This window comes from Pleurodeles waltl, chromosome 12 (assembly GCF_031143425.1).
Source record: "Pleurodeles waltl isolate 20211129_DDA chromosome 12, aPleWal1.hap1.20221129, whole genome shotgun sequence".
Classification (NCBI taxonomy): Eukaryota; Metazoa; Chordata; class Amphibia; order Caudata; family Salamandridae; genus Pleurodeles; species Pleurodeles waltl.
In genome coordinates, this window is record NC_090451.1 from 548543161 (window position 1) to 548558572 (window position 15412).

At 54.8% G+C, this 15412-nt stretch overlaps 1 protein-coding gene across 1 annotated transcript in view; it reads left to right on the plus strand.

The window, feature by feature from the left end:
• LOC138268182 (anoctamin-10-like) overlaps window positions 1-15412 on the plus strand; it is a 309854-nt gene that overhangs the window by 254996 nt on the left and 39446 nt on the right. The window lies entirely within an intron of this gene.

Here is a 15412-nt window from a genome sequence, read left to right on the forward strand (position 1 = left end):
CAGACGGCAGCGTGGTCGTGGGGCAGAGGCAGAAGGCAGCAGGTTGGTGCTGCGGTCGTGAGGGGCGAGCTCAGGACCTGAACCAGGTCCGAACTCGCTCACTGGCGACGCGCAGCGCCAGCCATTAAGAAGGGAGGGGGGAGGGAGGAGCAGCTGGGAGGAGGGAGGCGGGAGGGAGCGGCAAATGGGGGCGCGAGGGGGGCGGGCCGCAGGGAAGCAGCGGCTGGGGTCGAGGAGCGCACAAGGGGCGAAAGGCACAGAAATCGGGCAAAAACAGTCACAAATGCAGGAAAAAACACAATATGGACACAATACTGGGATTAAATACGATCGGGGAGACAGCAATCAGGGGGGCACAATGGGGCAAAAAGCGCCGGCGGCGAGGCGCAGAAAAGCGGAAAAAAAGCTGAAAAACAAACTTACGGGACGGCGGAAGCGGCACTCGGGTCAAGTGAGCCCACTAGCCACCAGGGATGAGGCGCAGGAGGATGCCTGCGGGTGGAGGAGGGCCTCGAACACGCAGACGGCAGCGTGGTCGTGGGGCAGAGGCAGAAGGCAGCAGGTTGGTGCTGCGGTCGTGAGGGGCGAGCTCAGGACCTGAACCAGGTCCGAACTCGCTCACTGGCGACGCGCAGCGCCAGCCATTAAGAAGGGAGGGGGGAGGGAGGAGCAGCTGGGAGGCGGGAGGCGGGAGGGAGTGGCAAATGGGGGCGCGAGGGGGGCGGGGCCGCAGGGAAGCAGCGGCTGGGGTCGAGGAGCGCACAAGGGGCGAAAGGCACAGAAATCGGGCAAAAACAGTCACAAATGCAGGAAAAAACACAATATGGACACAATACTGGGATTAAATACGATCGGGGAGACAGCAATCAGGGGGGCACAATGGGGCAAAAAGCGCCGGCGGCGAGGCGCAGAAAAGCGGAAAAAAAGCTGAAAAACAAACTTACGGGACGGCGGAAGCGGCACTCGGGTCAAGTGAGCCCACTAGCCACCAGGGATGAGGCGCAGGAGGATGCCTGCGGGTGGAGGAGGGCCTCGAACACGCAGACGGCAGCGTGGTCGTGGGGCAGAGGCAGAAGGCAGCAGGTTGGTGCTGCGGTCGTGAGGGGCGAGCTCAGGACCTGAACCAGGTCCGAACTCGCTCACTGGCGACGCGCAGCGCCAGCCATTAAGAAGGGAGGGGGGAGGGAGGAGCACCTGGGAGGCGGGAGGCGGGAGGGAGCGGCAAATGGGGGCGCGAGGGGGGCGGGGCCGCAGGGAAGCAGCGGCTGGGGTCGAGGAGCGCACAAGGGGCGAAAGGCACAGAAATCGGGCAAAAACAGTCACAAATGCAGGAAAAAACACAATATGGACACAATACTGGGATTAAATACGATCGGGGAGACAGCAATCAGGGGGGCACAATGGGGCAAAAAGCGCCGGCGGCGAGGCGCAGAAAAGCAGAAAAAAAGCTGAAAAACAAACTTACGGGACAGCGGAAGCGGCACTCGGGTCAAGTGAGCCCACTAGCCACCAGGGATGAGGCGCAGGAGGATGCCTGCGGGTGGAGGAGGGCCTCGAACACGCAGACGGCAGCGTGGTCGTGGGGCAGAGGCAGAAGGCAGCAGGTTGGTGCTGCGGTCGTGAGGGGCGAGCTCAGGACCTGAACCAGGTCCGAACTCGCTCACTGGCGACGCGCAGCGCCAGCCATTAAGAAGGGAGGGGGGAGGGAGGAGCAGCTGGGAGGCGGGAGGCGGGAGGCGGGAGGGAGCGGCAAATGGGGGCGCGAGGGGGGCGGGGCCGCAGGGAAGCAGCGGCTGGGGTCGAGGAGCGCACAAGGGGCGAAAGGCACAGAAATCGGGCAAAAACAGTCACAAATGCAGGAAAAAACACAATATGGACACAATACTGGGATTAAATACGATCGGGGAGACAGCAATCAGGGGGGCACAATGGGGCAAAAAGCGCCGGCGGCGAGGCGCAGAAAAGCGGAAAAAAAGCTGAAAAACAAACTTACGGGACGGCGGAATCGGCACTCGGGTCAAGTGAGCCCACTAGCCACCAGGGATGAGGCGCAGGAGGATGCCTGCGGGTGGAGGAGGGCCTCGAACACGCAGACGGCAGCGTGGTCGTGGGGCAGAGGCAGAAGGCAGCAGGTTGGTGCTGCGGTCGTGAGGGGCGAGCTCAGGACCTGAACCAGGTCCGAACTCGCTCACTGGCGACGCGCAGCGCCAGCCATTAAGAAGGGAGGGGGGAGGGAGGAGCAGCTGGGAGGCGGGAGGCGGGAGGGAGCGGCAAATGGGGGCGCGAGGGGGGCGGGGCCGCAGGGAAGCAGCGGCTGGGGTCGAGGAGCGCACAAGGGGCGAAAGGCACAGAAATCGGGCAAAAACAGTCACAAATGCAGGAAAAAACACAATATGGACACAATACTGGGATTAAATACGATCGGGGAGACAGCAATCAGGGGGGCACAATGGGGCAAAAAGCGCCGGCGGCGAGGCGCAGAAAAGCGGAAAAAAAGCTGAAAAACAAACTTACGGGACGGCGGAAGCGGCACTCGGGTCAAGTGAGCCCACTAGCCACCAGGGATGAGGCGCAGGAGGATGCCTGCGGGTGGAGGAGGGCCTCGAACACGCAGACGGCAGCGTGGTCGTGGGGCAGAGGCAGAAGGCAGCAGGTTGGTGCTGCGGTCGTGAGGGGCGAGCTCAGGACCTGAACCAGGTCCGAACTCGCTCACTGGCGACGCGCAGCGCCAGCCATTAAGAAGGGAGGGGGGAGGGAGGAGCAGCTGGGAGGCGGGAGGCGGGAGGGAGCGGCAAATGGGGGCGCGAGGGGGGCGGGGCCGCAGGGAAGCAGCGGCTGGGGTCGAGGAGCGCACAAGGGGCGAAAGGCACAGAAATCGGGCAAAAACAGTCACAAATGCAGGAAAAAACACAATATGGACACAATACTGGGATTAAATACGATCGGGGAGACAGCAATCAGGGGGGCACAATGGGGCAAAAAGCGCCGGCGGCGAGGCGCAGAAAAGCGGAAAAAAAGCTGAAAAACAAACTTACGGGACGGCGGAAGCGGCACTCGGGTCAAGTGAGCCCACTAGCCACCAGGGATGAGGCGCAGGAGGATGCCTGCGGGTGGAGGAGGGCCTCGAACACGCAGACGGCAGCGTGGTCGTGGGGCAGAGGCAGAAGGCAGCAGGTTGGTGCTGCGGTCGTGAGGGGTGAGCTCAGGACCTGAACCAGGTCCGAACTCGCTCACTGGCGACGCGCAGCGCCAGCCATTAAGAAGGGAGGGGGGAGGGAGGAGCAGCTGGGAGGCGGGAGGCGGGAGGCGGGAGGGAGCGGCAAATGGGGGCGCGAGGGGGGCGGGGCCGCAGGGAAGCAGCGGCTGGGGTCGAGGAGCGCACAAGGGGCGAAAGGCACAGAAATCGGGCAAAAACAGTCACAAATGCAGGAAAAAAACACAATATGGACACAATACTGGGATTAAATACGATCGGGGAGACAGCAATCAGGGGGGCACAATTGGGCAAAAAGCGCCGGCGGCGAGGCGCAGAAAAGCGGAAAAAAAGCTGAAAAACAAACTTACGGGACGGCGGAAGCGGCACTCGGGTCAAGTGAGCCCACTAGCCACCAGGGATGAGGCGCAGGAGGATGCCTGCGGGTGGAGGAGGGCCTCGAACACGCAGACGGCAGCGTGGTCGTGGGGCAGAGGCAGAAGGCAGCAGGTTGGTGCTGCGGTCGTGAGGGGCGAGCTCAGGACCTGAACCAGGTCCGAACTCGCTCACTGGCGACGCGCAGCGCCAGCCATTAAGAAGGGAGGGGGGAGGGAGGAGCAGCTGGGAGGCGGGAGGCGGGAGGCGGGAGGGAGCGGCAAATGGGGGCGCGAGGGGGGCGGGGCCGCAGGGAAGCAGCGGCTGGGGTCGAGGAGCGCACAAGGGGCGAAAGGCACAGAAATCGGGCAAAAACAGTCACAAATGCAGGAAAAAACACAATATGGACACAATACTGGGATTAAATACGATCGGGGAGACAGCAATCAGGGGGGCACAATGGGGCAAAAAGCGCCGGCGGCGAGGCGCAGAAAAGCGGAAAAAAAGCTGAAAAACAAACTTACGGGACGGCGGAAGCGGCACTCGGGTCAAGTGAGCCCACTAGCCACCAGGGATGAGGCGCAGGAGGATGCCTGCGGGTGGAGGAGGGCCTCGAACACGCAGACGGCAGCGTGGTCGTGGGGCAGAGGCAGAAGGCAGCAGGTTGGTGCTGCGGTCGTGAGGGGTGAGCTCAGGACCTGAAGCAGGTCCGAACTCGCTCACTGGCGACGCGCAGCGCCAGCCATTAAGAAGGGAGGGGGGAGGGAGGAGCAGCTGGGAGGCGGGAGGCGGGAGGGAGCGGCAAATGGGGGCGCGAGGGGGGCGGGGCCGCAGGGAAGCAGCGGCTGGGGTCGAGGAGCGCACAAGGGGCGAAAGGCACAGAAATCGGGCAAAAACAGTCACAAATGCAGGAAAAAACACAATATGGACACAATACTGGGATTAAATACGATCGGGGAGACAGCAATCAGGGGGGCACAATGGGGCAAAAAGCGCCGGCGGCGAGGCGCAGAAAAGCGGAAAAAAAGCTGAAAAACAAACTTACGGGACGGCGGAAGCGGCACTCGGGTCAAGTGAGCCCACTAGCCACCAGGGATGAGGCGCAGGAGGATGCCTGCGGGTGGAGGAGGGCCTCGAACACGCAGACGGCAGCGTGGTCGTGGGGCAGAGGCAGAAGGCAGCAGGTTGGTGCTGCGGTCGTGAGGGGCGAGCTCAGGACCTGAACCAGGTCCGAACTCGCTCACTGGCGACGCGCAGCGCCAGCCATTAAGAAGGGAGGGGGGAGGGAGGAGCAGCTGGGAGGCGGGAGGCGGGAGGGAGCGGCAAATGGGGGCGCGAGGGGGGCGGGGCCGCAGGGAAGCAGCGGCTGGGGTCGAGGAGCGCACAAGGGGCGAAAGGCACAGAAATCGGGCAAAAACAGTCACAAATGCAGGAAAAAACACAATATGGACACAATACTGGGATTAAATACGATCGGGGAGACAGCAATCAGAGGGGCACAATGGGGCAAAAAGCGCCGGCGGCGAGGCGCAGAAAAGCGGAAAAAAAGCTGAAAAACAAACTTACGGGACGGCGGAAGCGGCACTCGGGTCAAGTGAGCCCACTAGCCACCAGGGATGAGGCGCAGGAGGATGCCTGCGGGTGGAGGAGGGCCTCGAACACGCAGACGGCAGCGTGGTCGTGGGGCAGAGGCAGAAGGCAGCAGGTTGGTGCTGCGGTCGTGAGGGGCGAGCTCAGGACCTGAACCAGGTCCGAACTCGCTCACTGGCGACGCGCAGCGCCAGCCATTAAGAAGGGAGGGGGGAGGGAGGAGCAGCTGGGAGGCGGGAGGCGGGAGGGAGCGGCAAATGGGGGCGCGAGGGGGGCGGGGCCGCAGGGAAGCAGCGGCTGGGGTCGAGGAGCGCACAAGGGGCGAAAGGCACAGAAATCGGGCAAAAACAGTCACAAATGCAGGAAAAAACACAATATGGACACAATACTGGGATTAAATACGATCGGGGAGACAGCAATCAGGGGGGCACAATGGGGCAAAAAGCGCCGGCGGCGAGGCGCAGAAAAGCGGAAAAAAAGCTGAAAAACAAACTTACGGGACGGCGGAAGCGGCACTCGGGTCAAGTGAGCCCACTAGCCACCAGGGATGAGGCGCAGGAGGATGCCTGCGGGTGGAGGAGGGCCTCGAACACGCAGACGGCAGCGTGGTCGTGGGGCAGAGGCAGAAGGCAGCAGGTTGGTGCTGCGGTCGTGAGGGGCGAGCTCAGGACCTGAACCAGGTCCGAACTCGCTCACTGGCGACGCGCAGCGCCAGCCATTAAGAAGGGAGGGGGGAGGGAGGAGCAGCTGGGAGGCGGGAGGCGGGAGGGAGCGGCAAATGGGGGCGCGAGGGGGGCGGGGCCGCAGGGAAGCAGCGGCTGGGGTCGAGGAGCGCACAAGGGGCGAAAGGCACAGAAATCGGGCAAAAACAGTCACAAATGCAGGAAAAAACACAATATGGACACAATACTGGGATTAAATACGATCGGGGAGACAGCAATCAGGGGGGCACAATGGGGCAAAAAGCGCCGGCGGCGAGGCGCAGAAAAGCGGAAAAAAGCTGAAAAATAAACTTACGGGACGGCGGAAGCGGCACTCGGGTCAAGTGAGCCCACTAGCCACCAGGGATGAGGCGCAGGAGGATGCCTGCGGGTGGAGGAGGGCCTCGAACACGCAGACGGCAGCGTGGTCGTGGGGCAGAGGCAGAAGGCAGCAGGTTGGCGCTGCGGTCGTGAGGGGCGAGCTCAGGACCTGAACCAGGTCCGAACTCGCTCACTGGCGACGCGCAGCGCCAGCCATTAAGAAGGGAGGGGGGAGGGAGGAGCAGCTGGGAGGCGGGAGGCGGGAGGGAGCGGCAAATGGGGGCGCGAGGAGTGCACAGAAGCCCAAGGAGCTTCAGAAAAAATGGTGCATAGGGGTACTGTCTGGCACAGGGAGGCAAGCCCTTACCTCCACCAAATTTGGACAGCTGGGCCTTTGGACAGTCAGGATCACTTCGGTCCACCACCTGTGTTCCAGGGAACATGCTCATCGACAGGAACGGAGCCCCAGAGTACCAGTTGTTGTTACAGACAGGTACCTGCTAAAGCAGGGAAGTGACTCCCTCACTCAACAGGAGATTCCTTCTGTTCTTCTGGTGAAGAATGAAGACAGGCAGTCCGCAGAGCATGCACAACCTGGAAACTGTTGCAGTTGCTGGCAGGAGCTGAAATTGAAGGGTCACAGTAACCTTCTTTGATACTTTGTTGAAGTTACAGTGTTCCTGGAGCAGTCTGCGGTCGATCCAACGGTCAGAAGCTGAAGCAGAGGATACAGAGGAGCCCTGGTGGAGTCTTGCAAACCGAATCTGAGGAAATACCCAGTGGAGAGACCTTAAATAGCCCCGAGAGGGGGATTGGCTACCTAACCAGGTATGCACCTATCAGGAGGGGTCTCTAACATCACCTGCTGGCACTGGCCACTCAGATGCTCCCAGAGGGTCCCCACACCTTGGAATCCAAGATGGCTAACGCCAGGGCCACTCTGGAGGATCTCTGGGCACCACCCCTGGGTTGGTGATGGACAGGGGAGTGGTCACTCCCCTTTCCTTTGTCCAGTGACACGCCAGAGCAGTGACTGGTATAGACTGGATTATGCAAGGAGGGCACCATTTGTGCCCTTCAAAGCATTTCCTGAGGTTCTAGGAGGATACCCCTCTCATGCCTGTAACACCTATTTCCAATGGGAGAGGGTGTAACACCCCTGTCCTAAAGGAAATGCATTGTTCTGCCTTCCAGGGATTGACAGGCAGAAACCTGTCTGTGGGGTGGCAGCAGCTGGGGCTGCAGTGGAAACCTCAGGGAGCTGGTTTGGCAGTACTGGGGGTCCATGGTGTTGCCCCCAGGGTGCAGGAAATAGGCCCCCCAATACCAGAATTGGATTGGGGGTACATTTTCTCAATCTTAGACACCTCACAAGGCCATTTTCGGAGTTTCCATTGTGAAGCTACATATATGTATTGACCTAGGTAGTGCACGCTTATAATGGTGTCCCCGCACTCACGAAGTCCGGTAAATTGGTCCTGGACAACGTGGGGACATCTTTGCTAGTGCAAAGGTGCCCTCACACATAGTAACTTTGCTCCTAGCTTTGAGTAACTGAAGGTTAGACATAAAGGTGACTTATAAGTTACCTGGTGCAGTGAAAATGGCTGTGAAATAGTGTGTGCACTATTTCACTCAGGCTGCAGTGGCAATCCTGAAGGAGTGTTTGTATGAGCTCCTTGTGGGTGTCAAAAGAAATGCTGCAGCCCATAAGCGTCTCCTGGAACCCCAATGCACTTGGTACCTAGGTACCATATACTAGGGACTTATAAGGGGGGTCCAGTGTGCCAAATTGGATTGGAATATGGAGTCACTAGACTATAGTGACAAATTTGGAAACAGAGAGTGCATAAGCACTGGAGTCCTGGTTAGCAGGACTCCAGTGACACAGTCAAGCATACTGACAACACAGTAAAACACACTGACATATAGGCCACAAACTATGAACACTGGGGTCCTAACTAACAGGATCCCAATGAGACAGTAAAAACACACTGACAAACAGGCCAAAAATGGGGGTAACCATGCTAGAAGAAAGCCACCTTCCTACATTGCACACAATCACAGGATGGTGTGCAAACGTTGACACTTGAACCTGGTTCCCCACCTTTAGAGGGCATCTCTAGCCACCTTGTCACAACCTCTCCCTTGTTGGTGTGTGTTGTCGAGCTCTGCACTGCACCTTGTTCGCTACAACTAGCGGTGTGGTCTTCTGCCCAAGCAGGGAGGCCACTCGCCCTACTGACCCTTGTGAAACCAGCAACCGCAGCAGTGGTGCATCCTCAACTTTCCTGAGCAGACCTTGCTCATTGTTTTACACACCTCTTGTTACCTTCACCAAATATGTTGGTGCAGCAAGGGCAAGTGTTTCATCGTAACCAAAGCCCCCTTCAGGTATGTTAAACTTATCCCTCCAACTATAGGTGCTTAGATCCATGACGTGGGGAGCTACATTAAGCCATGCTTGTTGCTGGCACTTGCAAAAACTTTAAGTTTAGAAAACCTATGCCTGGAAACTTTGTTATGTTTTTTCAGTTGGGCAAATAAAGTATTTGGGTATTAGTAACTGCAGTTTTTTAGTTATTGAATGAAGTATATTACAGTCCAATAAGGTCTGTTTTCATGTCCTTTATTTCCACTCACCATGCTGGCCCTGTATAGCCAGGTGACGTGCTCCATGCTGTGCACAGCATTGCTCACATTTTTTTAATCCATCTCCTTTTACGCCAGAGGTTAAGTGATTAATTTCAATGAATATGGTTACTCACAAGGGGCTTACACCAAGCCTGCTCACTGTCACTGCTGCTCGTGCCCTTGCTGGGCTGGGACTCAGTTCGCCAGCGTTCCATTGGGCAGGAAGGAGGGGCCAGGAGAGGCCTGTTACACTTACCAGTGCTGGACTCTTCCCGCTGCATGGGACTCAAAAGGGGTTTACACTCAGCCTGCTCACTGTCACAGCTGCACGTGCCCTTACAGGGGTGGGACTAGGTCCCCCAAAGTTCTGTTAAGCAGGAAGCAGGTGCCAGGAGAGGCCTGTCACACTTATCAGTGCTGGACTCCTTCTGCTGCGCGGGATGTGCCAGGGTACGTGCCGGGGAAAAGACCATGCCAAGACCAGGCATGTCTTTGCCTGTCATCGCCAGGAAGAGGTTGGGCTGGGCGCACCCTCTTTCGTCCATGATTCAGAAGTTCTCCCGGTCTCATTAAGAAAGTGAGGCCCAGATTTATACTTTTTGCCCCAAAACTGCACAAACGCAGTTTTGCGGCAAAAAGTAGAGCACTGGCTTGTGCCTTTCCACAGTGCCAGCCAGGTGCCATATTAACCCCTTCGCTGCCAGGCCTTTTCCCCCTCCTGTGCCGAGCCTTTTTTTGGCTATTTGGAGCAGTTCGCGCTTAGGCCCTCATAACTTTTTGTTCACATAAGCTACCCATGCCAAATTTGCGTCCTTTTTTTCCAACATCCTAGGGATTCTAGAGGTACCCAGACTTTGTGGGTTCCCCAGAAGGAGGCCAAGAAATTAGCCAAAAACAGTGAAAATTTCATTTTTTTAAAAAAATTTGGAAAAATGGGCTGCAGAAGAAGGCTTGTGGTTTTTTCCCTGAAAAGGGCATCAACAAAGGGTTTGCGGTGATAAAATCACCAGCTTCCCAGCTTTCAGGAACAGGCAGACTTGAATCAGAAAACCCAATTTTTCAACCCAATTTTGGCATTTTACTGGGACATACCCCATTTTTACGATTTTTTGTGCTTTCAGCCTCCTTCCAGTCAGTGACAGAAATGGGCATGAAACCAACGCTGGATCCCATAAACCGCAACATTTCTGAAAAGTAGACAAAATTCTGAATTCAGCAAGGGGTAATTTGTGTAGATCCTACAAGGGTTTCCTACAGAAAATAGCAACTGAAAAAGAAAAATATTGAAATTGAGGTGAAAAAAACATCAATTTTTCTCTAAGTTTTACTCTGTAACTTTTTCCTGCAATGTCAGATTTTCGAAAGCAATATACCGTTACGTCTGCTGGACTCTTCTGGTTGCGGGGATATATAGGGCTTGTAGGTTCATCAAGAACTCTAGGTACCCAGAGCCAATAAATGACCTGCACCCTGCAGTGGGTTTTCATTCTATGCCGGGTATACAGCAATTCATTTGCTGAAATATAAAGAGTAAAAAATAGCTATCAAGAAAACCTTTGTATTTCCAAAATGGGCACAAGATAAGGTGTTGAGAAGCAGTGGTTATTTGCACATCTCTGAATTCCGGGCTGCCCATACTAGCATGTGAATTACCGGGCATTTCTCAAATAGACGTCTTTTTTACACACTGTCTTACATTTGGAAGGGAAAAATGTAGAGAAAGACAAGGGGCAATAACACTTGTTTTGCTATTCTATGTTCCCCCAAGTCTCCCGATAAAAATGATACCTCACTTGTGTGGGTAGGCCTAGCGCCCGCGATAGGAAACGCACCAAAGCGCAACGTGGACACATCACAGAAAACAGACCTGTTTTTAGCAAAGTGCCTACCTGTAGATTTTGGCCTCTAGCTCAGCCGCCACCTAGGGAAACCTACCAAACCTGTGCATTTCTGAAAACTAGAGACCTAGGGGAATCCAAGATGGGGTGATTTGTGTGGCTCGGACCAGGTTCTGTTACCCAGAATCCTTTGCAAAGCTCAAAAATTGGCTAAAAAAACACATGTTCCTCACATTTCTGTGGCAGAAAGTTCTGGAATCTGAGAGGAGCCACAAATTTCCTTCCACCCAGCGTTCCCCCACGTCTCCCGATAAAAATGATACCTCACTTGTGTGGGTAGGCCTAGCGCCCGCGACAGGAAACACCCCAAAGCGCAATGTGGACACATCACAGAAAACAGACCTGTTTTTAGCAAAGTGCCTACCTGTAGATTTTGGCCTCTAGCTCAGCCGCCACCTAGGGAAACCTACCAAACCTGTGCATTTCTGAAAACTAGAGACCTAGGGGAATCCAAGATGGGGTGATTTGTGTGGCTCGGACCAGGTTCTGTTACCCAGAATCCTTTGCAAAGCTCAAAAATTGGCTAAAAAAACACATGTTCCTCACATTTCTGTGGCAGAAAGTGCTGGAATCTGAGAGGAGCCACAAATGTCCTTCCACCCAGCGTTCCCCCACGTCTCCCGATAAAAATGATACCTCACATGTGTGGGTAGGCCTAGCGCCCGCGACAGGAAACGCCCCAAAGCGCAACGTGGACACATCACAGAAAACAGACCTGTTTTTAGCAAAGTGCCTACCTGTAGATTTTGGCCTGTAGCTCAGCCGCCACCTAGGGAAACCTATCAAACCTGTGCATTTCTGAAAACTAGAGACCTAGGGGAATCCAAGATGGGGTGATTTGTGTGGCTCGGACCAGGTTCTGTTACCCAGAATCCTTTGCAAAGCTCAAAAATTGGCTAAAAAAACACATGTTCCTCACATTTCTGTGGCAGAAAGTTCTGGAATCTGAGAGGAGCCACAAATTTCCTTCCACCCAGCGTTCCCCCACGTCTCCCGATAAAAATGATACCTCACTTGTGTGGGTAGGCCTAGCGCCCGCGACAGGAAACGCCCCAAAGCGCAACGTGGACACATCACAGAAAACAGACCTGTTTTTAGCAAAGTGCCTACCTGTAGATTTTGGCCTCTAGCTCAGCCGCCACCTAGGGAAACCTACCAAACCTGTGCATTTCTGAAAACTAGAGACCTAGGGGAATCCAAGGAGGGGTGACTGGCGGGGCTCGGACCAGGTTCTGTTACCCAGAATCCTTTGCAAACCTCATATTTTGGCTAAAAAAACGCATTTTCCTCACATTTGAGTGACAGAAAGTTCTGGAATCTGAGAGGAGCCACAAATTTCCTTCCACCCAGCGTTCCCCCAAGTCTCCCGATAAAAATGATACCTCACTTGAGTGGGTAGGCCTAGCGCCCGCGACAGGAAACGCCCCAAAGCGCAACGTGGACACCACCAAAATTTTGGAAGAAAACAGAGGCGTTTTTTGCGAAGTGACTACCTGCAGATTTTGGCCTCTAGCTCAGCCGGCACCTAGGGAAACCTACCAAACCTGTACATTTCTGAAAACTAGAGACCTAGGGGAATCCAAGGAGGGGTGACTGGCGGGGCTCGGACCAGGTTCTGTTACCCAGAATCCTTAGCAAAGCTCAAAAATTGGCTAAAAAAACACATGTTCCTCACATTTCTGTGGCAGAAAGTTCTGGAATCTGAGAGGAGCCACAAATTTCCTTCCACCCAGCGTTCCCCCACGTCTCCCGATAAAAATGATACCTCACTTGTGTGGGTAGGCCTAGCGCCCGCGACAGGAAACGCCCCAAAGCGCAACGTGGACACATCACAGAAAACAGACCTGTTTTTAGCAAAGTGCCTACCTGTAGATTTTGGCCTGTAGCTCAGCCGCCACCTAGGGAAACCTACCAAACCTGTGCATTTCTGAAAACTAGAGACCTAGGGGAATCCAAGGAGGGGTGACTGGCGGGGCTCGGACCAGGTTCTGTTACCCAGAATCCTTTGCAAAGCTAAAAAATTGGCTAAAAAAACACATGTTCCTCACATTTCTGTGGCAGAAAGTTCTGGAATCTGGGAGGAGCCACAAATTTCCTTCCACCCAGCGTTCCCCCAAGTCTCCCGATAAAAATGATACCTCACTTGCGTGGGTAGGCCTAGCGCCCGCGACAGGAAACGCCCCAAAGCGCAACGTGGACACCACCAAAATTTTGGAAGAAAACAGACCTGTTTTTAGCGAAGTGCCTACCTGTAGATTTTGGCCTGTAGCTCAGCCGCCACCTAGGGAAACCTACCAAACCTGTGCATTTCTGAAAACTAGAGACCTAGGGGAATCCAAGGAGGGGTGACTGGCGGGGCTCGGACCAGGTTCTGTTACCCAGAATCCTTTGCAAAGCTCAAAAATTGGCTAAAAAAACACATGTTCCTCACATTTCTGTGGCAGAAAGTTCTGGAATCTGAGAGGAGCCACAAATTTCCTTCCACCCAGCGTTCCCCCACGTCTCCCGATAAAAATGATACCTCACTTGTGTGGGTAGGCCTAGCGCCCGCGACAGGAAACGCCCCAAAGCGCAACGTGGACACATCACAGAAAACAGACCTGTTTTTAGCAAAGTGCCTACCTGTAGATTTTGGCCTCTAGCTCAGCCGCCACCTAGGGAAACCTACCAAACCTGTGCATTTCTGAAAACTAGAGACCTAGGGGAATCCAAGGAGGGGTGACTGGCGGGGCTCGGACCAGGTTCTGTTACCCAGAATCCTTTGCAAAGCTCAAAAATTGGCTAAAAAAACACATGTTCCTCACATTTCTGTGGCAGAAAGTTCTGGAATCTGGGAGGAGCCACAAATTTCCTTCCACCCAGCGTTCCCCCAAGTCTCCCGATAAAAATGATACCTCACTTGCGTGGGTAGGCCTAGCGCCCGCGACAGGAAACGCCCCAAAGCACAACGTGGACACCACCAAAATTTTGGAAGAAAACAGACCTGTTTTTAGCGAAGTGCCTACCTGTAGATTTTGGCCTGTAGCTCAGCCGCCACCTAGGGAAACCTACCAAACCTGTGCATTTCTGAAAACTAGAGACCTAGGGGAATCCAAGGAGGGGTGACTGGCGGGGCTCGGACCAGGTTCTGTTACCCAGAATCCTTTGCAAAGCTCAAAAATTGGCTAAAAAAACACATGTTCCTCACATTTCTGTGGCAGAAAGTTCTGGAATCTGAGAGGAGCCACAAATTTCCTTCCACCCAGCGTTCCCCCACGTCTCCCGATAAAAATGATACCTCACTTGTGTGGGTAGGCCTAGCGCCCGCGACAGGAAACGCCCCAAAGCGCAACGTGGACACATCACAGAAAACAGACCTGTTTTTAGCAAAGTGCCTTCCTGTAGATTTTGGCCTGTAGCTCAGCCGCCACCTAGGGAAACCTACCAAACCTGTGCATTTCTGAAAACTAGAGACCTAGGGGAATCCAAGGAGGGGTGACTGGCGGGGCTCGGACCAGGTTCTGTTACCCAGAATCCTTTGCAAAGCTCAAAAATTGGCTAAAAAAACACATGTTCCTCACATTTCTGTGGCAGAAAGTTCTGGAATCTGGGAGGAGCCACAAATTTCCTTCCACCCAGCGTTCCCCCAAGTCTCCCGATAAAAATGATACCTCACTTGCGTGGGTAGGCCTAGCGCCCGCGACAGGAAACGCCCCAAAGCGCAACGTGGACACCACCAAAATTTTGGAAGAAAACAGACCTGTTTTTAGCGAAGTGCCTACCTGTAGATTTTGGCCTGTAGCTCAGCCACCACCTAGGGAAACCTACCAAACCTGTGCATTTCTGAAAACTAGAGACCTAGGGGAATCCAAGGAGGGGTGACTGGCGGGGCTCGGACCAGGTTCTGTTACCCAGAATCCTTTGCAAAGCTCAAAAATTGGCTAAAAAAACACATGTTCCTCACATTTCTGTGGCAGAAAGTTCTGGAATCTGAGAGGAGCCACAAATTTCCTTCCACCCAGCGTTCCCCCACGTCTCCCGATAAAAATGATACCTCACTTGTGTGGGTAGGCCTAGCGCCCGCGACAGGAAACGCCCCAAAGCGCAACGTGGACACATCACAGAAAACAGACCTGTTTTTAGCAAAGTGCCTACCTGTAGATTTTGGCCTGTAGCTCAGCCGCCACCTAGGGAAACCTACCAAACCTGTGCATTTCTTAAAACTAGAGACCTAGGGGAATCCAAGGAGGGGTGACTGGCGGGGCTCGGACCAGGTTCTGTTACCCATAATCCTTTGCAAAGCTCAAAAATTGGCTAAAAAAACACATGTTCCTCACATTTCTGTGGCAGAAAGTTCTGGAATCTGGGAGGAGCCACAAATTTCCTTCCACCCAGCGTTTCCCCAAGTCTCCCGATAAAAATGATACCTCACTTGCGTGGGTAGGCCTAGCGCCCGCGACAGGAAACGCCCCAAAGCGCAACGTGGACACCACCAAAATTTTGGAAGAAAACAGACCTGTTTTTAGCGAAGTGCCTACCTGTAGATTTTGGCCTGTAGCTCAGCCGCCACCTAGGGAAACCTACCAAACCTGTGCATTTCTGAAAACTAGAGACCTAGGGGAATCCAAGGAGGGGTGACTGGCGGGGCTCGGACCAGGTTCTGTTACCCAGAATCCTTTGCAAAGCTCAAAAATTGGCTAAAAAAACACATGTTCCTCACA